Source organism: Tamandua tetradactyla, chromosome 12 (genome assembly GCF_023851605.1).
Source record: "Tamandua tetradactyla isolate mTamTet1 chromosome 12, mTamTet1.pri, whole genome shotgun sequence".
NCBI classification, from domain to species: domain Eukaryota; kingdom Metazoa; phylum Chordata; class Mammalia; order Pilosa; family Myrmecophagidae; genus Tamandua; species Tamandua tetradactyla.
The window spans coordinates 10,700,444-10,725,375 of record NC_135338.1 but is presented as its reverse complement, the minus strand read 5'-3'; the positions used below and the strand labels follow the sequence as shown (position 1 = coordinate 10,725,375).

Below are 24,932 nucleotides of genomic sequence, written 5' to 3'. Positions count from 1 at the left end.
TGCTATAGCAAACACTATAAACTGGTTGGCTTAAACAACTGGAATTTATTGATTCAGTTTGGAGGCTAGAAGTCCAAAATCAAGGTATTGGCACCCCGTGCTTCTCCGCAGTGTATCGGGGTGTTGGTGTGGCTTGCTGGCAGTCACCTTCTGCCTCCGTTACGTGGTGACCTGTCTCTCCTCCTGTGGCTTTGGGCTTCACGTGCCCATGTTCTTTGCTTGTAGGACTCTGATCATAATGGATCATGAAGTGCTCATGCTGTTTCACTTCAGCCTCATGTTAACAGGATCCTCAAACATCCCATTTACAAATAGGTTCATATCCACAGGACTGGGTTAGGATTTGAACATGTTTTTATGTGGGACATGATTCAGTCTACCACAATAGGTGTTCAAAGAGAGGTAAACAAATGTTACATGAATTCAGAGGAAGCAACTGGGTCTTCCAGAGAAAGCTTCCTTGGTGTGGGTAGGTCTTGCATTGGGCTTTGAATAAGATCCAGAGAAGAGATTTTTTTGTTTGTTTGATTTTTAGGCTGTGAGATTGGAAGTTTTGGTGTAAAGGCAATCATGATGGTTGGGATTGGATTTTGAAGGGCGTTTGAGCATTATACTACACCCAGTTTTTAAGGGAGAATTAATTTGAAAAGCTAGTTTTCTAGTTAAATCATCTTTGATCCTTAACTTGTAGAATACCTTTTATTTTTTTTTTGAGTTTTCTCTTCTCTTGGTTCTTTATCTATCTCTGGTTTCACCTTTTTTTGTTTTGACTTTGTTTGCATCTCTTTTCTAGATCCAAACTGTCTAAGCATTTCTTGATCTTTTATTGTTCACCTTATGATCTGGCCCTCAGCTCTTGAAGTCTTCAATTATAATTCAGTCCAAGTTATGCCTATATTTATATCCATAAATTGCTAACTCTTGTTAGGTTTCCAACTGCTAATAGGATGTCTCTCTTGTGTATCGTCATTTACTTTGTATCTAATTCGTTGGTCAAGATCCTGCAGCAAGAAGGTTTGTTCCAAGTAGTTGAAGAAAAAGGAATTTATTGAGAGAAAGATCAGTAGACTTTGAGTGGACTGAAAGAACAGATTGAGTCTAAACCCCAGAGTGGCACTGCAGAACTTGCCTGCTAAAGGGGCTGCTGCCATCATAGGCGCTAAAATTATGTTGTTGAATCAGGATGCTGTTGCTACTGTGCTTGGCAGAATTTCATTCTCTTTCAGAACTGTCATGCTGTGTTACTTCTTTCTATCCTCTGTGTCGTATGCAAGTATATCTCCTTAGTCACACTTAGGTCATATGTGAATCCTTAGTAACATGGGAGTCTGGGAAATGTAGTTTTCAGCTGTGCAGTCTCTGTAAAACAGGATATCCATGCTTGAATGGACTTGACTGGGCATTGAGCGACTTACTCTGCTGTGCACTGAGTTTGTGAAAAACTGAACTCATTTTTCCTATAGTCTCTCAGCATACCAAAGTTAAACCATTTCTAATTTTGCTTTTCTGTTCAAAGACAAGGTATTTTTTGTAGTTTCCTGAGATAGAAACCATTGAAATCATCTGTATCATTTTGATTCTTTTATAGTATTTGAGAAAACCAACTCAAATTTACTGACTCACAGTACTGAAAAGTCCAAAGGTGAGGCTTGATCCGGTTTTTGTGCTTATTGTGACTAAAACCTCTCTTTCACTTCCTTTATTTAATGAACTCTGCTTCTGTGGTGTTGGTCCAGTCTTGGGCAGATGTTCCCTTTGTGATCACAGCATGGCTATCAGCAGCTCATACTGTCTTCCTCATGCCATCAAGTCCAGAGAGGAGAAGGAGAGTGCTTCTACAGAAGCTCTAGGGCAGGGCTCTTAAACTTTTTTTGCTCCAGACTCATTTTTCAGTATGAAACCTAGAGGTCTCCTTTTCTGAGTAATATTTTTACATAAAATACATGGGGCTACACACACACACACACAAAAACTAATTATATTAAAATACAGTTATCAAAATGTTTTTCAAAATTGTGAAAACCTTGAGAGGGTCTGTGAACCTCTTCTTAAAGAACCACTACTAGAAGAGAGCTTCTCTTCCAGAAGCTCCAGCAGATGTCTTCTTTATACCTCATTAACTTTGGGTTATATTGACATTTCTGTACCAACCATTAAGTCTTGGGAAATAGGATATGCCAATTGGTTTTCTCCTGGAGCTTGGGATGGCATCATTTCTATCTAAACAACACAGTGGAAGAAGAGTGGGTTCCCAAAGGAAATTCAGGGACCAGTGAAGCCGGGTAGTAAATAGCAGATGTCCATTATGTCATCCTTAGTCCATCCCCTTTCCTTTGCTGTCATAATTAACCAATCATCAAACTTTAGTGAATTTCTCATTTGGGTTTGCCTTTCTGTTCAGTCTCTCTACTAGAATCCTGGGTAGACTAATGGTCCCCAGTGTGAGATGTGTGAAATTCTTTTTCTATGGGATTGCAAAAAGAAAAATTTTAGAACTTTTTATTTTTCTCATCCTTCTAACCTTTATTTTTTAAAAATATTTTTATTTCATAGAATTTAACGTACAAGCATTCTTAACATACAAACATTTCATACATGGTGTACAGTCAGTGGCCCACAACATCATCACATAGCTGTGTACTCATCACCATGATCATTCCTTCGAACACCTGGATTACTCCAGGAAAGAAAAGAAAAAAGAAAAAACTCATCCATACCATATCCCTCCCTTTCATTGACCACCAGCATTTCTATCTACCCAATTTATTTTAACCTTTGTACCCTCTATTATTTATTTTTTATCCATATTTTCACTCATCTGTTCCTACTCTATATAAAAGGGGCATCAGACACAAGGTTTTCACAATCAGCTGCATTGTAAAAACTGTATCATTATACAATCATCTTCAAGAAAGAAGGCTACTGGAACACACATCTGCAGTTTCAGGTACTTCCCTCTAGCCATTCTAATAACACCATAAACTAAAAAGGGATATCTATATAATGTGTAAGAATGAACTCCTGACTCTTTGAAATCTCTCAGCCACCGACACTTTATTTTTTCTCTCTTCCGCCTTTTTCTAACCTTTATGGTTATGTTTTGTATTGTATGTAAAAGATATTAGTACAGTAGTTCATATGTTTATACATATACTTTCTGAAAATATGTGTATATATCTTTCTGAAGATACACACACACACTCATACTTGTGGGTTCATGTTAAAATGCTTTGACTTATGGGAATGGGAGAGTTAAAAAAGTTGAGATAACTTTCTAGACCAGTGCTGTCCAATAGAAATATAATGTGAACCATGTATGTAAAATTTTCTAGTTACATTAATAAAAGTAAAAAGAAAGGTGAAATTAATTTTAATATGTCAACACAGTATATTGAAAGCATCATTTCAACATAAAAACAATATAAAATTGTTGAAATAGTTTATTTTCTTTTTCTATACAAAGTCTTTGAAATCTGATATGTATTTTATACTTAGATCATATCTCAGTTAACACTAGTGATATTTCAGGTGCTTAAAAGTTATATGTGGCTAGTGCCTGCTGTATTGTACTGCACAGATCTAGACCAGTGATCATTCTGAATTTAAATATCTGTACTTGTCTCTGTGGTGGTTTTCCTAATTCTGTTCTTTGCCCCCTAAAATCTCTTTGTACATAGTTGTCGGGTTAACTGGGCAAAAATTCCAGCTAGATGGTGGTGTTTTCCTGAGCCACAACCTGTTCTACAATTCTATGGCATCACCTTTAGAAGCAGCTCTGAGATTTTCCATAAGATGGTCCCATCCTTTCTCTCCTTTCTCTGAAGCTGCCTGCAAAAATTCTGATGCTCTTTTAGGCAGTTTTCTCAGCCTTGCCCTACCCCCCTTCCACTTCTCCAAATATAATCTCCGTTATAACAAGTCTGTTCCATAAAACTTTCTTGGGTGCTTCAATTCCTCTGCAGTTGTTCCATTTCTGGAATCCTATGCTGTTTATGTTCAGTATTTCACTTAGCACTTCACTCTATACTGTTGCTTATTGCTCTCTAATTGCCTCACATGTGATTAGTCTTATCTCCCCTACTAAATTCTAAGTTTTCATATTTTTTGTCTCCAAATTGTAGACACATAATTGAAGGCTTAGCTTTTTTCCATATCTTTAAGAATGTAGCTCGGTTAGTTAAATTTGTAGGTTTATAATTTTTTTGAAGTTGTTTTGTTTCTTCTTCTGCCACTTAGACACCATCTAGCAGATTCATTTGCAGGAGTTTGTATATTAAAGTATTCCTTTGCTTCTTGAAAACTAGAAAAATATGTATTTAATTTTGTTTGTAAAGTAGTCTGTTTAAAGCTGTGAAATTACTTTTGGAACAGCAGTTGGGAATTATTAATTAGCTGGAATTTTTGAAGTTGAAATTTAAGTTTGATAAGGAAGTTTCAAAGGACACATTTGCTCTGTTATCCAGGAACCAAGAGTGGCAAACTTATTTCCAAAGTAGGGCAAGAGATTTTATTTCAAATCAGTCATCAAATCTCTGGAGGTTTTCGGTACTTTCTACACACCAGTCACTTTAGCTCTAGGGGACAGGTTTCTCTAGTTCAAGCCTTTTTCTTTCCTAGATGAAGAGCTATCTTACCATCACAATATTTTAACTCATTTGCGATATTATGAAGAGTACTGAAAATGGATCCTGAAAATAAGTCTAAAGAGGGTCAAATAGCCACCTGTAGGAATCTTATCTTTCATTTGACATTTTCTTTGACTTTGTTTTTGCATGTTAGGTGGTTAGTTTGATAAAATAGTTATATACCAGCATTTTGAATTTGTGGAATTTCATTTACTAAAAAAAGTACAGAATATTTTATGTGCCAGGCGTTGTGCTAAGTACATTAGTTAACTTCTCTTATGTTTCTTTCTTGACTGTTTTATCTGTCTCATATTTTTTGGCAAGTTGCAATCTGTAAGGAATTTGTTCTTGTCTCTTTTTTTGTTGTTGCTTATTTTAACACCTTGTATTTTTTTTTCTTTTGGCAAATGTCATTAATGAAATTAATTATCAAAGACCAAATAAATAGTAACTTTTACAGGAAAGTTCACATTTTAGTTTTATTAGCTGGCAGAAGGTTATAACATTTCCTAAATTAAAATGTAACTTTACATTTTTAGTTGCATATATTTTTAAGACTGTATAGTAAAACTATTTTTACCCTTAATTATAGCATAAAACATTTTAGAATTTCTTTTTTTATGCTGTATGGTGGGAATCACATTTCATTCTTTTTCCATGTGAGTATCCCATTATTCCTTCACGATTTGTTGAATTTTTTGTTTCTTTGCTTGTTTGTTTTTTGGGGGAAGTGCATGGACTGGGAATCAAAACTAGGTCTCCCTCCTGGCAGGTGAGAATTCTACCACTGAACTATCCTTGCACCCCCTAGAATTTTTTTATACATTCTGAGGATCTTGAAATTTAATGAAACTTAAACCATGTTCGTTACTGTTTTATTTCTGAATCTAAGAAATGAGTTTCCCCTTCTTTATTTGATTTAGGGGCTTATATTCTTTATTATGACTGCTCCCAGTTACTTAAAATATTCTTGTATGCAATAAAAAAAATCGCTTTGTTTTTTACTGTAGTTGCTTTTCTTATTTTGTGAATCGTTATCTTGTGTATCCTGTTTGTCTTATTTTAGTAGAGTTGTAAAGCTTCTTTTAAGAATTATTCCTTTAATGAAAGTTTCAGGAGATTTCCCGCCCTCTCCTCCCCCCCTTTGAGGGACACAAAAAGAAGGGAAACATGTCTCTTTAAAATGTATAATTAATTTTGACAATTAAAATCTGCTTGCCAACTTTCATTTTGCTGGATTATTTAAATATTACAGTTTTTATTTTATTAAAGGTCTTTTCGTATGTCCCCAGTAATTCCACAGCATTCCTTTATCTAAGCAGTTGGTGAATCTTTCTTACGTTTAATCGTTCATTTTTGAATATTTCATTTATTTGTTATCTCTTGACCACAGTCATGTAATCCAATGGGAATTCCAGTAAGATTTTAGACTCTTGAAAATAAGTCCCTTATGGGCTGGTCTGACATTTACTAATCTGGGTTTCCTGTAGAATCAAGAATGCCTTCCACCTTTAGGTTTTCCACCAAAAATTGTCAGACTTGAATTTGAGTACCCCCTGACCTTGTGTTTATTCTTTATTTTGTTGTCTTGGAGAGTACTGTATGAGATTAATAATTTGTCCATCTTTTCTCCCTCTAAATTGGTATCTTTTTTTAGGAGAAAATGCTCTCTACCTTCTGTTTCCCAATTAAAAAAAAATGACTATAACTTCCCACCTTTCTACTTGTAAAACATGTTAACCTTAATTGATTTAGTAAAGTAAGAGTGATACCATTTTTGAAGATTCAGCATGAATTCAATTTAATGTTCCTGGTGATACAAACCTGGTTTTTTTCCCTTTGGACCAAAATCTTATCAGTCCTTCATTTGTAAAACCTCAATGGCTGTCAGCAATGGATGGGTTAAATAAATTGTAGTACATACATATATAGAATACTATAAAACTGTTTAAAACAACAAACAAAAAAAACAGGAAGCAGAAATGCTTATTCCTTAATTGCCAATCTTTTCTCCTTCCATAGAAATAGAACTTTTAGCTGGACATCAGCCACTTAGAATAAAGACTGTTATTGAGGTTATTTCATATCTTCTTCTGTTATAAATAATGCTGCAGTGAGCAATCTTGTTCATATATGATTTTGTGGGATAAATTCCTGGAAGTGGAACTGCTGGGTTAAGAGTAATTTGCAGTTTGAGAATACATCTTGTTTTTCACATCCTTGCTGACAGTTTTTATATTTGCTAATTGATAGGTAAAAAATAGTGCAGAGACTAGTTAATTCAGTTAATTTGTCTGATAGGACATTTAGATAGAGAAATTACTTCTGTAACATACTGACAGTGTCTTGAATACATGGACTACACAGCTAATGTAATGCTAACTTAGTGTATTAGTGAATCATATTACAGCTGTTTTTTTTTCTTCATTTTATTTAGGCCAATCTTAAGAAGATACTGAAGATTAAGGTTAGAAGACAAACCTTCTACCCATAAATACTTCACAGTGAACTTACTAAGAGGAAGAAAAGTGAGTAATATGTTTTTTAGGAGTTGCTATCTTAATTAAAAAGTTGATTAGGTTCTGTAATTGCTTGTTGAAGTGTACTTTGAAAATTAATGCTTTTTCTTTCTTTTCTTTGTATATATGTTATATTTCACAATAAAAAAAATTAAAAAGTATATTAAGGCATAAGGTTAAAATGCATTAATTATGTTCCAAAACATGCAGATATGTGTTTTCAGCTAATCTTAAAGATACCCTTTTACTAATGGGGAAAAAGAAAGCAATCAACAAATATATCCCATTTGGTTCTTTTTATGTAATATTTCTTGTGGTTCTTTTAACTCTCTAATCTTTTCCTCTCCTATTGCTGAGTGGATTCAGATAAGCTATGTGAAATGTACCCTGCTAAAATTGTAATTTTTAAATAGAATACTAAGTGTTTTAAAATTTTTTAATGTTTTCTTTAAGTGCAGTTTTATTGAGATATATTCACACACCATGCCAACCATCTGAAGTTTATACTCACTGACTCACAGTATCATCACATAGTTGTGCATTCAACTCCATGATCGATAAAATGTTTTTTAGTTCTATAAAATGAGCATTTGTTTGGGACTTAAGGAAATAATTCATAGAACTTTTCTATGCCACCAGGTGGTATTATGAGCTGTACTTATTATTATTATTATTATTATTTTTTATACTTAACTTTTGAAATAAAAAATAGGGGCATAATGAAAATTGAATGTATATTTGTATGCTTTCCTATATCGCATCATGAGGCCTTAGAAAGCAGAGACCTTACTTAGCTACTGTGGCACTCAGCAGCGCAGTACCTTTGTACCTGGTAAATAGTACTCATGTTTTTCTGTAATTGAATTGAATGCTGGGAAAGTCATAGAAATGATTAGAATCCCAATAGTAATGATTTGGCCATTCTTGGGGCAGTGGCAGATATATTAATATAATGTCATTGTTCGTACTTTTAAAATTATCATCTCTTTAGATAAATAAATTTATTAAGGGACTGAAATGTCTATCCTCTAAATATAGAAACTTTGAGATACTTTCAGTACAGTATCATCCCAATTATCTGGAGTCAAATTTCTGTAAATCTCTGCTATTTTGAGAAAAGTGAAGGAAAAAGGAAAACTAACCTCAGGGCGTATGGGTTATTTTGGTTTTAATGACACAAACATCATGATGCACATTTGTTAAATAAAATAAAGGGAAAAGGCAGTAAATAATAAGCCAGAGATCTAGGAAAGAGGTTTTCCTTATGAATAATAAATGGGTCTTGTGGACCTTAGGCTTTTTCCTACGGTCTTTATGGCTTTGAATAGAAGGTTGGATCTCAGCAGAGAACCTTGCCTCTCATATTCATTTTGTATGTCCTTAACACTGAAAGTGGTAGTCTGCAGTAAACATTTGTTGAATGAAATGAATAGAAATTGGTTTTTTTTTTTTGTTTTGCTAGCACAGATATTTTGAGAGTGTGAGGGGGATATTGTTGAGAATGTTAGCAACACCTGGCATTTTTAGTTGTTAGTGCATTTTTAGTTGTTAGTGCATTTTTAGTTGTTAGTGGTAGTGTTTTAATGAATCAGTTAAGTATGCTCTTGACTTTGATTTTTGCACTGTCTGTTCCCTTTGCCTAGAACACTATTCCCACATATGAATCCTCATGCCTAACTTCCTCATCTCCTTCAGATCTTCTAATATTATCACCTTTTCACAAAGGCATATGCCGACTGACCTATTTAAAATTCCTACTGCCTCTCTTCTCCTGTACTTACACTCCTCTTTATCCTCGTCTGATTTTTTCTTTTTTCCACAGCAGTAACACCTTGAAACATACTGTTTAATTTACTTAGTATGGTTATAATTCATTGTTTCTCTCCCCCTCAGAATGTTAATTTCTTGGAGTTCTTTATTTGTTCGTTGTATTTGAGGTACCCATTAGGTGCTCAACAAACATTGTGGAGTACAACATTAGAAAATTAGCTGTATAATTGTTCACATTCAAACAATTTATATTTAAAAGTATTATTTCCATTATTTAAACATTTTTGCTTTTGGAGACCTCGTTTTCCTTAGTGATGTCAAGTCAAACTAACCTGTGCTAAGTTTAAGGACTCTATATTCTGTTAGTAAAAAGGGGATTGAGTTTTGACTTTCTGAAATATATTTCCCCTTAAAAGTCCAGAAGAACAGCAAAACCTACCCACTGTGTACTTCTCTGCTTCTCCACTAAATTATTCTTCCACCTGATGGCTTTTGTCTTTTTGTTAAATCTAATTTTTAGGAAAGCTGAAGAAAGAGCACGCAAATTCTACCCCTGATAGACTAAATAGTTCTTGAGCTATTCAGATAATATATTTGAATCTCTACTGTGTTTTTCGTGAGGTTGATTCTCAAATCCTTCAGTAGTGTTTTTGAGAATGAGAATAATGAAAAGAAAAAAAAGAAAAACATCTTTCTAGGTTTGAGTGTCACTGTGGTATGTATGCATGTGAAGCATTTCTTTCCTACTGGAGGTGGCTTTTGACAAAGGGGTGACAATATTAATAGCTGGCTTTATTTTCTTTTTACTTAGCACTAGGCCTTATGTTAAGCAGTTTATTTATGTTATCTCTTGTAATCTTTATAACACCCCTGTAAGTTAAGTATACTTCCTTATTTCGTAGAAGCAAAAAACTTCGTTCTAGAGATTAAGCAGCTTGCATAGATAGTGTTGGAGCTGGAATTCAAACTCAGGCAGACTGACTCACAGAGAGACAACTTTGCTCTTATGCCTTCCTATTGAAGAGCACCTCAAAGTGAAAAAGAAATTAGGAACAGCTTAGTGGAACATTGATGTCACAAAGAGACCTTTATTTTTTATTTGCTGTAGCTTCCTATGACTTAAGTTGATTGAATGAGGCCACTGTGATTGAAGCAGTAATGCTAAAGTTAGCCATGCTAATTTAAATAAAGTTAAATATAAATAAATTCACAGCTGGCTCCTACCTAGTCTTCTAGTACTTGGACTTAGCTTAGCTCAAGAACTAACTATTTAGGTAGAATTTGTGTGCTCTTTCTTCAGCTTTCCTAAAAATTAGATTTAGCAAAGAGGCAAAAGCCATAAGGTGAAAGAATAATTTAGTGGAGAAGCAGAGAAGTACACAGTGGGTAGGTTTTGCTGTTCTTCTGGACTTTTAAGGGGAAAGGTTCTTTATCATGTATATAAGATTATACAAATAGAAACTATCATCCCCTGCCTACCACAATAATGTTTAATTTCAAATTCTTGTTTTTTTTTAGCTTTTTTAAATTATCAAACCAAAACAACATACAAACATGAACATTCGTAACATACAAACCGTGCATGGTGTACAATCAGTGGCTCACAATGTTATCAGTAGTGGTATATTCATCAGCATCATCATTTTTTAGAACATTTGCATCACTCCAGAAAGAAATAAAAAGAAAAAAAATCATGCATACCATACCTCTTACCCCTCCCTCTCATTGACCACTAGTATTTCCATCTACTCAATAGATTTCAACCTTTGTTCCTCCTATTTTTTTTCTATACCCCTTACCACTCCCTTTTCATTGTTCACTAGTATTCCAGTCTACTCAATTTATTTTAACATTTGTTCCCCCTATTATTTATTTATTTTTAATCCATATTTTTTACTCATCTGTCAATTATCATAGATAAAAGGAGCATCAGACACAAGATTTTTACAGTCACATAATCACATTGCAAAAGCTACGTCATTATACATTCATCTTCAAGAAACATGGCTCTTGGAACACAGCTCTACAGTTTCAGGCACTTCCCTCTGACCTCTCTAATACACCTTAAGCTAAAAAGGGGATATCTATAAAATGTAAGAATAGCCTCCAGGATAACCTCTTAACTGTGTTTGAAATCTCTCAGCCACTGACACTTTATTTTGTCTCATTTCTCTCTTTCCCCTTTTGGTTGAGAAGGTTTCTCAATCCCTTGATGCTTAGTCCCAGCTCATTGTAGGATTTCTGTCTCACGTTGCCAGAAAGGTTTATACCCCTGTGAGTCATGTCCCACAAAGAGAAGGGGAGGGCAGTGAGTTCACTTGCCATGTTGGCTGAGAGAGAGAGGTCACATCTGAGCAACGAAAGAGGTTCTCTGTGGGTGACTCTTAGGCTTAATTTTAAGTAGGCTTAGTCTATCCTTTGCGGGGATAAGATTCATATGAGCAAATCCTAAGATTGAGGGCTTGGCCTGTTGATTTGGGTTGTCCCCACTGCTTGTGAGAATATCAGGAATTTTCCAAATGGGGAAGTTGACAAATTCTGATTCTTTTAATGTGAATTATTTTTTGAGCCTTAACTAGCAATCTGTCCATTTTTTTCTTGAAAAATGACATATTTTATTCTCCCTGTCATAAAAACCTCTGCTCCATCCAAAAGAACCTCAGACTATACCTTGTTATCCTCAGTATCATAAATTAATTTTAATTTCAGTTTTAAAGCAGTGGTGGTGTAGGGGGGTGAATTAGAATTTATAATTGCAGGAAATTATGTTTAAAGATACATATTTATATACTAAAGCCCATAATGTTCTCTGTGTAGGAGAGGTTGTGAGACTGACATTGAGAATCATATTTTAAAAAATTCTCCAAAGCAAGATGAAGTTTTTATGCCAGTATACTTTTTTGGCCTACAGATTGAGACTATTTTGTGATTTAAGATTGGTGAGAGAGTCTTCTCTCAGTTTGTAGAGCTATGTTAAGGACATATTTAATTAAGTATTTTTTTTTTATGTTCCCACCCAATTTTAGTTGAAAACGTCTTTTTATTGTACACTTCTCCCCGCCCTCACCTTGAAATAGCCAAGAAAGGCTCCTTTCTCAAATACATGTTCATGGTGGGGAAAAAATATAATGGTACAGAAGAGTGTAGGCTGAAAGCAGTAGTCCCCTGCCCCACCATTACCCTCTCAGTAGTACCCTCTCCAGGTGGAACCACCTCAGTTGTTTCTGTTTTTAATTCTTCTAGTGGTAATCCCCCATAATCATATGCTTATACTTCTATTTCTTGATTCATCGATTTTAAGCATTACTCATTGACTTACTACAATGATAGTGAACATTTTGATCCTATTTACCACTTGTCAGGAACTTTGAAGGCTCATAAGATAGCTTGTCACAGTTTCATGAGTGCTGGTAGATAATGAAACCTGGGTCAGAGATTAAAAACAGTTTATTATACACAGCAATAGCAGTAGCTAGAGTATCATTTATACCTCACTGTTCTTAACTCTTACTTCCCACAGGGTAATACAGAGAGGGCCAGTAGCACTTGTGTAATGCAGTGAGTTTTGTTCTAGGAGAAAATAATGAGTGTCGGAACATTTTGTAATGGTCAGTAAGCACATTTACTCTTTACTTCAGAAGGAGAGGCAGTAATTATATCTGCCTCCAGTCACCTTGGTAACACATATTTTTATTTATTTGTTTTACCAACAGTAGATGGTATCTTTTGGCTCCCTTGACTCCCTGCTTTGTAAAAGGAGTATTTTAGATGGGTATCCTTTTAAATATTAGACAACCCAATCAGTATTGAAGAAGGACATTTGTTCCTGGAAGGTAGAGTAGATTTAGATCCAGGTACTCAAACAGTGTTTTTGAGGAATTGTTTTTCTCTGTGACTCAGCTCTGTTGTTTTCTTTTTGGCTTTACTTTTAGGAGTACCCTCTCTCCCCTCACCCTCTCCTACCCAACCAGGGCTGAATCTAGGCTGTATATCTATCTCTGAACAAGTTCCTGTGGTGAGGAAGAGATTAGATTAGAATAGCTAGACTCTGATTACTTACCCTTGGAGATGGGGTGTGGGGTCACTCCTACTTGAATCATATGTATTAGTGGTGGGAGAAAGATAAAACTTCCTTCCTACCAGTTTTCTCATAAGAGATACCAATTTTCTCATAATTTTCTCCAGTTTTGTAAAGATTGACTCAAATTTCTAATATTTCCTTTTTTCCTGCTTACCCCCCTCCCGATGCCCTCTATCCTCCTGCTCCAGTCTCTGCACTTGATTCAGAACTGCTGCCCGGCTGACACCTGTGACTTGCTATCATATGCTCCTGTTTCCCATGTACACCTTTTTCTTGGTTTATTGCCTTGTTTTGCTGGCATACACTAAGATATGTGAGAGGCAAATTTTATAAGGAATTCCACGTCTCGGTATGTTTTCTATTCTTATATGTTGTGGCTGGGACTATAATTCTAAGGTTGAAAGTAATTTTCTTCAAAATTTAAAAGAAATGGAACAACTTTTATAAAGTTGCAACATTATTAGCTAGTAGAGAAGTCTTATACCATTTTCATTCTTGTTCCTTTGTTGGTAAGTGTGCTGGTTTGAAAATGTTATGTACCCCAGAAAAGCCATTTTTAAAATCCTGATTCCATCTTGTGGAGGCAGCATTTCTTTTAATCCTCAGTCAATAATGTAGGTTGGAATCTTTTGATTAAATTATCTCCCTGGAGATGTAAACTCCACCCATTTCAGGTGGAGTCTTGATAATTTTATGGAAATCCTTTGAAAGAGGAAGCATTTTGGAGAGAGCTCAGCGCATACTGAGCTGACAGAAATGACAGAAACGACAGAAACCTCAGAGCCAACAGAGAAACTTGAGAGCAGAGTTGACAAAGATGCTGACATTTGGAGAACAGAGATGCAGATGTTTGGAGATGTTTAGAGCCCAGCAGACATTGCTATGAGAAGTTAAGCAAGCCAGAACCCAGAGAGAGCCAAGGGAAGCCAAGAGATGAAAGCCTGTCCTGGAGAAGCAAAGTGAGGAATCCCAGAGGAACAGAGGCTGAAAGCATGGAGCCGAGGAGCAGGGGACCAGCAGGGAACCAGCGTGCCGTCCCAGCTGGCAGAGGTGTCCTGACCCATGAAGCTCTTGGTGGCACCTTAATTTGGACATTTCCATAGGCTTAGAACGCTAAACGTCTAACTAATTAAATTCCCTTTGTAAAAATTGTTCCATTTCTGGTATATTGCATTTGGGCAGCTGGCAAACTAACAGTTAAGTTACCTTTTCTCTGAAGGTTTTTAAGATCTTTTTATCTTTGTTGTTAGTAAATGCCTGGTAATATAGTAAGTGTAAATTTCCCTTTTCTCCCAACCAATAATAATGATTATATGATTTAAATATAGTAATGATTACCTACAAAGGAAGTTTGGTAGGATTAGATTAATTTTGGATGGTATTTTTCCTCTCTATAACCTCAAAGAACACCTAAGGTTATGGTAAATTTTTTCTAGGTCTCATTACTGAAATGCTAGAATGTGTGTCTGTAAATGTAAATGTTTTTATTAAAGTGGTTAAAAGACTCCCCTCTGGCCCCCAAAAAGGATCTCCCTAAAGATAAATTAAAAAGAAAAGTCTGGAAGCACAGCCAGGAAACTGGGAACAACAACAAAAAAATTATTTTCATGCTCAGAATCTCCATGTATAATTTGAAAATCATATGTATTCAGGATGTTAGGGAAGCTTTGTTCCTGTACAAAATACACACTGATGGTCTCCTTTTTGAACCTTGGAGATTTGAAAATTTCTTTATAAATAGATGGCTTAGGGCAAGATTGGCAGGAGGAAACAATGCTTGATCACCAAACAAGCTATTTTTTGCTTTGAGCATGCCATCTTTATAGTAGAGCACTGTGAGAATTCCCTTACCACTCCTCCTGCTGTTTGTGAAACTAAACTGAGCTAAATGAGTAATGCTGCAGTGGTTCCTCACCCACCCACCCACCTGAAATTTGATCCTTATTTGAACCAGGAAGTTTTAGTTTGCTTTATTTACCTTTTTGTTTCCTTAAGCCTCTTACGTGAATTTAGAAAGTCCTTGGAATGTATTATTGTTACTATTTTTTTCGTTTTAAATGTAAACACACAACAGTAGAGTCAGTGAGCCTGTATGTATGCACCACTTAATTTCAACAGCCACCATTTGCCATACCTGTTTATTTTGTTCCGAATTAGGAAATTTAAATCAAATTCTAGATATCATATAATTTTAACCCTAAATATGTGAATATACATCATTAAAAATGACAGTTTTCCCCTCATAAGCACAACACTTGACAAAACTGACACATTGATCTCTTGCCTAGTGTGCAGGTTTGAAGCTGTTATGTACCCCAGAAAAGCCATGCTCTTTTTCCTAATCCAGTCATGTGGAGGCAGACCTAATTGTGGGTGGGTCTTTTTGATTAAGTTGTTTCAGTGGAGATGTGACATACCCAGTTGTGGGTCAGACTTTTTGATTAGGTGGTTTCCATGGATATGTATCCCTGCGTATTTAAGGTGTGTCTTAATCTGTTTACTAATCCACGTACTGATCTGCTTACTGGAGTCCTTTAAGAGGGAACCATCTTGGAAAAAGGTCAGAGCTGACACAGACAGACATTTGGAGATGCAGAAGGAAAACACCCCTGAGGAAGCTGTTTGAAACCATAAGCCAAAGGATCAGCAGATGCCAGCCATATGACTTCCCAGATCGGCCTTTCTTGGGTTAATGTATCTTTCTGTGGATGCCTTATTTTGAACATTTTTATGGCCTTGGAACTGTAAAATTGAAACTTAATAAATTTCCTTTATAAAAGCCAGCCCATTTCTGGTATATTGCATTCTGGCAGCTTTAGCAAACTAAAACACCTAGCTTCTGAATTTTAGTCTCTTAGTATCATCAAATTTTTTTATATCATCCAAAATCCATTTTACTGGTATCATTTTTAAATGACCTATTCTTCATTCCCTTAAGAAAATGTCTTTAGCAAATGCTTCTTTTTCTCTATTGTTATGGAAAACTTCAAACTCATAAAAGTGATTGGAATCCATACAGTAAATCCTCATGTATCCATCACCCAGCTTTGACATGTTCCTGTCACCCAGTTTCAACAATGATCAGGTCATGTTCAGTTTTGTTTCAGTTATTCCCCTCCTGAATTATTTTGAAGCAAATCCCAGATACTTCATTTGTAGTCCTGTCTGTATCTTTGAAAGATAAGATTTATTTTAAAATACATATACACACAATACCATATCACCCCCCCCAATCCCTTAATATCATCAAATATCCAGTCAGTGTTCAAATTTTCAATCGTTTCCAGTTGTCTTTGTTTTGGTAATAATTTGAATCAGGATCCATGTAAGGTCCTAACCTTGCACTTGATTTGTAATGTCCTCTAAGTCTCTGTAATCTATAGATTCTCCCTTAACTCTCTCTTTTTTCCCTCTCCTTTGCAATTGTTAAAGAAACCAGAGTTTGTCTTCTAGAGTTTCTCAGAGTATGTGTTTTTTCCTTTTTCGTTTTGCATATATCTTTGCTTGTAAGTACCTTATGGAGAGTCTTGATGTTAACGATTACATCCCACATCTCTGTGTTTTAGTTGTGTTTTCTTTATTTCCTATAAATTGGTGATTGGATCTAGAGGGTTATTTTTAGAAAATATAGCACATGCACATAGTAAAATTTAAAATGGTACAAAAAGGTGTATTTTGAAAAGTCAGTCATTTTCCCATGCTGTACCTTAAGTATTTTCCTAGAGATATTTATTGTCTAAAGTGATTGTCTAGAGAGTTTCTGTATAGAGGTACTGTTGGACATACCACATATTCTTCTAATTCTGAAGATGCAAAGATTATTTTGTAAATTTTAGAATTCGATTTAAATTCCATATAAACACATGATTCTAGTCACTATATTAGGTGAGGGCTTTTCTTTTGCATAAGGCAGTATTTGTAATGGGAGATGATAGCTAACTAGAAGATTCCTTGGTACTGCAGTAGATTACTTTTCACATAATGAGCAACAGGTAAAAGTAGGCTTGTAAAAGGAAACATTAAGCATAATCATTTTTGCAAATGATAAACTTTATGCAATAGGTGGTACAGTTAGCTTTTATTTTCTTAAACGTGAAGATAGTGAAGTTTATAGTTTCCTCATATGTAAAATGAGGGCAATATTTTTATCAATGGCTTTGTTTTGTCTTGAGTAAGGTAATGGATGAAAACACCTAGCATAGTACCAAATATGGAAGAAACAGTTAACTGTTAGTTTCTTTTTCTATATGCATAGCCATAATTATGAAACTCTTCTGTTTAAGGTACAAGGCAGGGGACCAAGAAGGCCAAAGCCAGTCTGAAGGGTTAGGATGAGATTAAAAAAAAAAAAGGGTGTAAGATAGGAAGAGACAAGAGAGAGAGGTGTAGAGAAGAGTGTAGAAATGAAGCCTTATCAGTAAAGGTAGAAAGAGGAAAAATTAGATATGACATATAAAATTGAAAAGGCAAAATGGTGGAAGAAAGTACTGCCCATACTGTAATAACACTAAATGTTTAATGGATTAGACTCCCCAATTAAAAGACATAGACTGGAAGAATGGATTAAAAAACAGGACCCATCTATATGCTGTCTATAGGAGATGCATTTTAAACCCAAGGATAAACTTAGATTGAAAATGAAAGCTTGGGAAAATATATTTTATGCAAACAACAATCAAAAAAGAGCAGGAGAGGGCGGGCCGCGGTGGCTCAGCGGGCAAAGTGCTTGCCTGCTATGCCGGAGGACCTCGGTTCGATTCCCGGCCCCAGCCCATGTAACAAAAACGGAGAAACAGAATACAATAAAACAAGAAAATGTTTAAAAAAGATGTTTCCCTTTCTTCCTTCCTTCCTTCCTTCTATCCTTCCTTCCTTCTCTCTGTCTTTCCTTTAAAAAAAAAAAAAAAAAAAAAAAAAAAAAAAAAAAAAGAGCAGGAGTAGCTATACTAATATCCAATAAATTAGATTTCAAATGTAAAACAATTAAAAGAGGCAAAGAAGGACACTATGTATTAATAAAAGGAACAATTCAACAAGAAGACATAACAATCATAAATATTTATGCACTGAGCCAGAGTGCTCCAAAATACATGAGGCAAACACTGAAAAGAGAAATAGACACATCTACCATAATAGTTGGAGACTTTAGTTCCCTGCTCTCATCAATGGACAGAACATCTAGACAGAGGATCAATAAAGAAACAGAGAACTTGAATGATAAAATAAACAAACTAGACTTAACATTTATTGAACATTTCACCCCACAACAGCAGGATACACCATTTTCTCAAGTGCTCATGGATCATTTTCAGGGATAGACCATATGCTGGGTCACAAAGCATGTCTCAGTAAGTTAGAAAAGATTGAAATCATATAAAACACTTTCTTGGATGATAAAAGAATGAAACTGGAATTCAATAGTAGGCAGAGGGCCAGAAAATTCACTAATATATGAAGGCTCAACGACGCACTCTTAAGTAACCAGTGGATCAAGGAAGAAATTATAAGAGAAATCACTAAATATCTTGAGGGAAATGAAGATGAAAATACAGTGTATCAAAATTTATTGGATGCAGCAAAGGCAGAGCTAAACGGGAAATTTATTGCCTTAAATACCTATATCAAAAAAGAAGAAAGAGCAAAAATCGAGGAATTCACTGTCCACTTGGAAGAACTAGAGAAAGAACAACAAACTAACCCCAAAGCAAGCCAAAGGAAAGAAATAATGAAGATTAGAGCAGAAATAAATGAAATTCAGAACAGGAAAACAGTCAAGAAAATCAACAAAACCAGAAGTCGGTTCTATGAGAAAATCAGTAAGATTGATGGACCCTTAGCAAGGTTGACAAAAACAGGCTGTCAGAGTAAGCCAGGGTATACAAACTGTCAGAATAGGTTTTGGTATGGTTGGATAGAATAGGTGAGTCATGTTATGTGACCCCATGGTCCCATATTCCTTTTCCCCCCTATCTTCCCACCCCTCTAGTCCCTGTCTGGAGAATAGTAAAATTCAGAAGATATACATTATATCAGTTATAGGAGCAAAGGAAGAACAGTAATTGGGTTTATAGGAAGACAGAGCAGCAGAGGGGCTCTGGGGAGCTAAGAACCATGCGAGATGATTGGCCAAAAGATGTAGATGTGACTCCAGCAGCAAGAAAAAAGGTAAGCTAGTTACAAAGTTGTTTGTTGTTTTAGCCCAGAACTTCTATTTGTTGTCTCTAAAAGCAACATTTGACCCCCAGCCTATAAAGTAGTTTTATGCTTAAGGATAGTGATAGTGGGAAAGCTCTTGCGTTGAGTGAGAGCCGTGTGGTAGAAAACAGTTGAGCATGAGCTCCATGCCCAAGCTCTGTTTTAAAGTCTTTGTGATAAATTCCTAACTCAGGGAGCTCAGTCTAGAGCTGTGCTCTGCAATAAAACTTAATATGATGATGAAAGTATTGTTTCTGTTCTACCCGATATGGTAGCACTGGCTGAGCACATGAAATGTGGCTAATGCAGCTGAAGAATGGAATTTTAAATGTTATTTAATTTTAAATAAATTTTAATAAAACCACACACATGGTACTGAAATGTTTGACTTATAGCCGAAATGAATTGTCTTTGCTGTTTCCTGGTACTGAAATGCCTTTTCTTGTGTTTGGTGCCTTTTGGGGATTGAATCATATTGCTCATAAAAGACATATTCATATCCTTACCCCTGGTTCTGTGGCTATGAACCCATTTGTAAAAAGAACCTTTGGTGTTATTTGTGAAGGTGTGGGTAAACGGCATGAGGGTGGGTGTTAATGCAGTATAGCTGAAGTCCTTATAATCAAAGGAAATTGATAAGAAAGGAGGAACCAGAGGAGAAGACAGGAAGAGACAGATTACTGTGTGATTGAGAATTGCCAGAAAGCCATCGATAAAACCCTGTGGGTTTTGGAGGAAGCGTGGCCTTGCCAATACCTTGATTTTTCAAAACTGTAAGCTAATAAATTTTGGAGTTTATGCTTGCTGTTGTGTGGTATTTGTCATAGCAGCCCTGGCAAACCAAGATAGTTCCTGACCAACTCTTAGTTTTCAGGGCACAAGCAGACGTGACCTTTATTGTCATGCAAGGATGATAGGTCTCTCTTTTCTACTAGACTGTTCCTTGAGAGCAGATTGGTTCATTAATCTTCCCTGAAAACAGAGTACAGTGCCTGGCTCATAGTTAATGCTCAGTAAATGTTAAGTTGAATATTCACTGAAATAGTAGCATTTTATAATAGATGCATGAGGTATATTGGGAACAAAATAAGAAGTTCCTGGCTTCTTAAATGATAGTTTCTTTCATGAGGTCTTAAAGCAGTTTTGAATAGCAGGCATCAAACAGAGGTGAGTTTTGGAATTTATTTCTCTTCTGTCAGCAGGGATCAGACATTTGAACCGGGGATAATAATGTCCGTCTGTTAGTCTGCTTCTGCCTGGTAGAAAGTTTGTATGATGTTAAGCTACTTAACAGGATAGAAATTTAAATGCTGTTCCTTGCATTAAGTCATTCCGTGGTATCTTATTTGGGGAGAAAGTACAGGAATAGAGAGGACTTCTCAAGAAAACTCCCTTTAGTAGTTATTTTTCTCATAGCTAACAGTATATCTGAATGCTCTGTAGCTAGAATTGGCTTTATAATTAGAAAGTAATTACTAAGTGGTTAGGTAATAAATATGGGAAATAGAATTTGTGTGATATTCTCTGGGTTTAGAGAAGACTTGATTGAAGTCTTTAAAGGTAAGACGAGTTTTTTCTTCTTTGACAAAGCTTTTTTAAAATCCCATCGGATGGAAATGTTATGGTAATGATGTGATGGTAGCCCAATATTGTGAACACTGTTAACAGCAATGAAATGTATATCTGAATGTGATTAAAAGGGAGAAATATGATTGTTTTTATGGTAACAGAAGAAAAATTTTTTTAAATCCTATGGTACTATACTGTATAGTGAACCCTAATTTAAACCAGGTACTTTAATTAATAGTAATTATTAAAATATGCTATCAGTTTTAATAAATGTTCCACACCAATTCAAGGTGTTGGTGATGGGGTGGTGTATGGGAATCCTGTATTTTATATGCTGTTGTAGCATAAACCCACAACTTCTCTAGTAAAGTAAAAAAAAAAAAAAAAAAATTGAAAAAAAATGCAGTCTGAGTAGTCTTTGGGCAGATGTAGCAAAGTATAAGAGAATTGCTTGTGATTTGAAGAACTGTTTCATTTTTCCTGTGAATAATGGAAGTAGCAGAGAGAGTAACAGGTCACTGCTTTTGAAGAGATCATGGTATTGAGTAATATAAATGGATCTGAGGCAGGTAAATTCACTGGCTTACCACTAGTGTTTGCCCCCTTAAGGTTTTTAATGCCTGCTAAGGTAATTTCAGGTTTCCATCCTGTAATAAATTTTAAGAAAAAATTAAGTGTTTTAATATGAATTAATTTCCAGGGCTCTTGCAGACTTGCTTTTTCTTGAACATAAGCTCTTCATTCTTGCACTAAATTTTCAAGTGCCTACCATGTGTTAGCATCATACAGGAAGTACCCCAGCTGTGAGGAAGAAGTATGCAAGAATGAACACCAATGTTACTATTAGACAGGGTTGATAAGGTTATAATGCATAATCATAGTTATCTGGGTACTTACTGTGTTAAGCAATCTAATCTTCACTACATCTCTGTGAAATATCGGAAGTAATGATTTGCCCAAGGCCATAGAGATAAGAAGTGACTACTCCTGGAGTGAGATCCAGGCTTTACAGGAATTGAGTGATATTTTGCTTTAAAAATTTTGGGGGTGGGTCTTTTTACATGCAAATTACTATATCTAAGTTTAGATCATGATATTATAATTTATTAAGTAGATAACTTTGCTAAGTATCACAAATTAGAATTTGGTACCTGAAACAGTCCCTCCTCCATGTGGAGCTAATGGGGCACTGTGGAGAAGGGAAGAATTTGAAACTTCTTATCTTTTTTGGAATTATAAAGTTTCTGGGAATTTTGAAGTCAGGGAAAATACTTTTTTTTAATCCCTTTAATTTTCTTCTTCCTCAACTTGCTCCCCATTTTCCCTCAATACAAATATATTTGTGAAAGAGAGAGAACCCAGCAGGTTCAGACAAGTGCTCTAATTGTGGAGGGCAGGAAACCATATTTACCAGGACCAATTTACCACCTGAGAAGATATGTGCCCATGGGGAAGGGTGGTGAAGACAATTATCAATTCCCCTTGAAACTTCATATGTACCCTGTGGGGCCGATGAAAAGAACAGCTGTCTCAGAACTACTGAAAGTCCTTTGCTGCTCTGTGTCCTTTGTGACACAGTGTTTCTCCTAGAAGGTAAGAGGTATTTTCCTTTTGAGCTACAGTGAGGTATTGTTGAACATCTAGGAGCAGAGTGGAGTGTTAAGAAATAGTAAAAGATATTGTGCACTCATTGCCTGGGTTACATGGTACCAACAGTGTTCTAGGTTGTTCTGAGGCAATAAAAATATCACATCACACTTGTGGTATGACAGAGGAAAACAGTAAAAGCTAAACAATTCTCAGTTTGTTTGAGGGCAATTGTTTAATTTCCTAAGCTGCCCAAAATAGATAACCCATAAAATTCGTTGGTGTTAACTATGGAAATTTATTACTTAACAAGCTTATAGTTTTTTTATTAATAAAACCAATAAACATACAGTATGAACATTCTTTTTTTCTTTCATCACATAGTTGAATATTCATCATCATGGTCATTACTTCGAACATTTGCATCATTTCAGAAAAAAAAAAAGAAAACAGAAAAAAAACTCACACATACCATACCCCTTACCCCTCCCATTCATTGATAACTAGCATTTCAATCTACTAAATTTATTTTAACATTTGTTCCCCCTATTATTTATTTATTTTTAATCCATATATTCTACTTGTCTATCAACAAGGTAGATAAAAGGAGCATCAGACACAGGGTTTTCACAACCACACAGTCACATTGTAAAAGCGGTATCATTATACAATCATCTTCAAGAAACATGGCTACTGGAACATAGCTCTACATTTTCAGGCAGTTCCCTCCAGCCTGTCCATTACATCTCGAATAACAAGGTGATATCTGTTTAATGCGTAGGAATAACCTCCAGGATAATCTCTCGACTCTGTATTCTCTCAGCCATTGGCACTTTATTTTGTCTCATTTCTCTCTTTCGCCTTTTGGTCTAGAAAGTTTTCTCAGCCCCTTGATGTTGAGTCCCAGCTCATTCTAGGATTTCTGTCCCAAGTTGCAGAAGGTCCACACCCCTGGGAGTCATCCCATGTAGAGAGGGGGGAAGGACAGTGAGTTTGCTTGTCATTTAGAGAGAGAGAGAGAGAGGCCACATCTGAGCAACAGAAGAGGTTCTCTGGGGGTGACTCTTGGGCCTAATTCTGAGTAGGCTTAGCCTTCCATTGCGGGGTTAAGTTTCTTATGAACAAACCCCACAATTGGGGGCTCAGCCTATTGCTTTGGTTGTCTCCACTGCTTGTGAGAATATTAAGACTTCTCCACTTGGGGAAGTTGAATTTTCCTCCTTTCTCACCTTTCCCCAAGGGGACTTTACAAATACTTTTTTATCCACTGTTTAAAACACTCTGGGATTTATCAGGACATCACCCTGGACAAACCTACAAAATCTCACGCCCTACTCGAGGTTCCAAGTACTATGGTGTTCACTTAAGCTGTCCATATAAGTTATATTGGGAAATGCACTAGTCAAAATATAAATTTTGTACCAAATAAACATTTTTTGCTTTAGTCTCACACATAAGTTAGTTTTAAAATCATAATTACCATCTATTTTCAACACCATGCATTATTGACATTCCTTTGTTCTTCCTCATGCAAAACATTTTTTAATTTGTACATTTAGTCACTATCACTATACACTCTGGGCATTCCTAGATTATACCATATCAGTCTTATATACAATTTATATATACTTATATATATATAGACTATATATATATGTCTTATATATATATATATAGACTATATATGACTTATATAGTCATATGTCTTTCCTTCTGATTTCATTTGTGCCCCCAGGCCTCCTCCCTCTATCATTCTCACATTCAGACAAGCTTACAGTTTTGAAGTCATGAAAATGTCCAAATCCAGATATCAAACAAACAGTGCTTTCTTCCTGAAGGCTGGCTGCCAGCAGTCCTGGACTCCTTAGTCACATGGCAAAGCACATGGCAGAATCTGCTGGTCTCTCCCTTCTCTTTTGGATTTCTTTGCTTTCAGCTTCATGCTTCCCTTGCTTTCTCTGTCTCTGTGTGAATTTCATTCTTTTATAAAGGACTCCAGTAAGAAGTTTAAGACCCACCCTGAATGATATGGGTCACAACTTAAGATAGTGCTCAATAACAGATCTTACTTACAATTGATCCACACCTACAGGAATGAATTAACTTTAAGAACATACTTTTCTGGGGTACCTACAGCTTCAAACCATAACACTTCACCCTCTGGACTCCAGAAACACAAGTTGTGTACATTGTCATTTCATTAAGAATATTAAGTACAAGGGCTTTGTTACAATAGGGCCAGGATGAAGTTTCTTCACCCTTGGGTTTGAGAGCAAAGATGTCTCTGAGGAGGAAGTAGATGAGGAACATGTGATAATCACTTTAGTTCCAATAAAAGAGGAACTTCAAGAAGACCATCAAATGGAACCAAGTACTTCTACTGCAGAAGTTAAACCAAAGAAGTCTAGGAAAAGGGATAAAGTTCCTCTTCCTCAATCCAAAGCTTGCTCAAAACCTAAAGTACCAGCTCTTCCCTTGCCAACCATTTTGCCTCCAATTAATAAGGTACACCGGGACACTTTGCGGAAGTGGTGCCAGCATTTTAATTTGAGTACCGATGGCCCGAAAATGGAGGTTTATCTGAGA

The 24,932-nt window shown here is 35.7% G+C and overlaps 1 protein-coding gene across 11 annotated transcripts in view; it reads left to right on the top strand.

Annotated features, from left to right (window-relative positions):
* Positions 1–24,932, top strand: part of FBXO34 (F-box protein 34) — a 154,617-nt gene that overhangs the window by 6,234 nt on the left and 123,451 nt on the right. For 8 of the 11 annotated variants that reach the window (XR_013160217.1, XR_013160218.1, XR_013160216.1 and 5 more), the window contains exon 2: positions 7,063–7,153. The gene's annotated coding sequence lies outside the window, so the exon portion shown is untranslated. The other 3 variants (XR_013160220.1, XR_013160221.1, XR_013160219.1) reach the window with 3 other exon arrangements.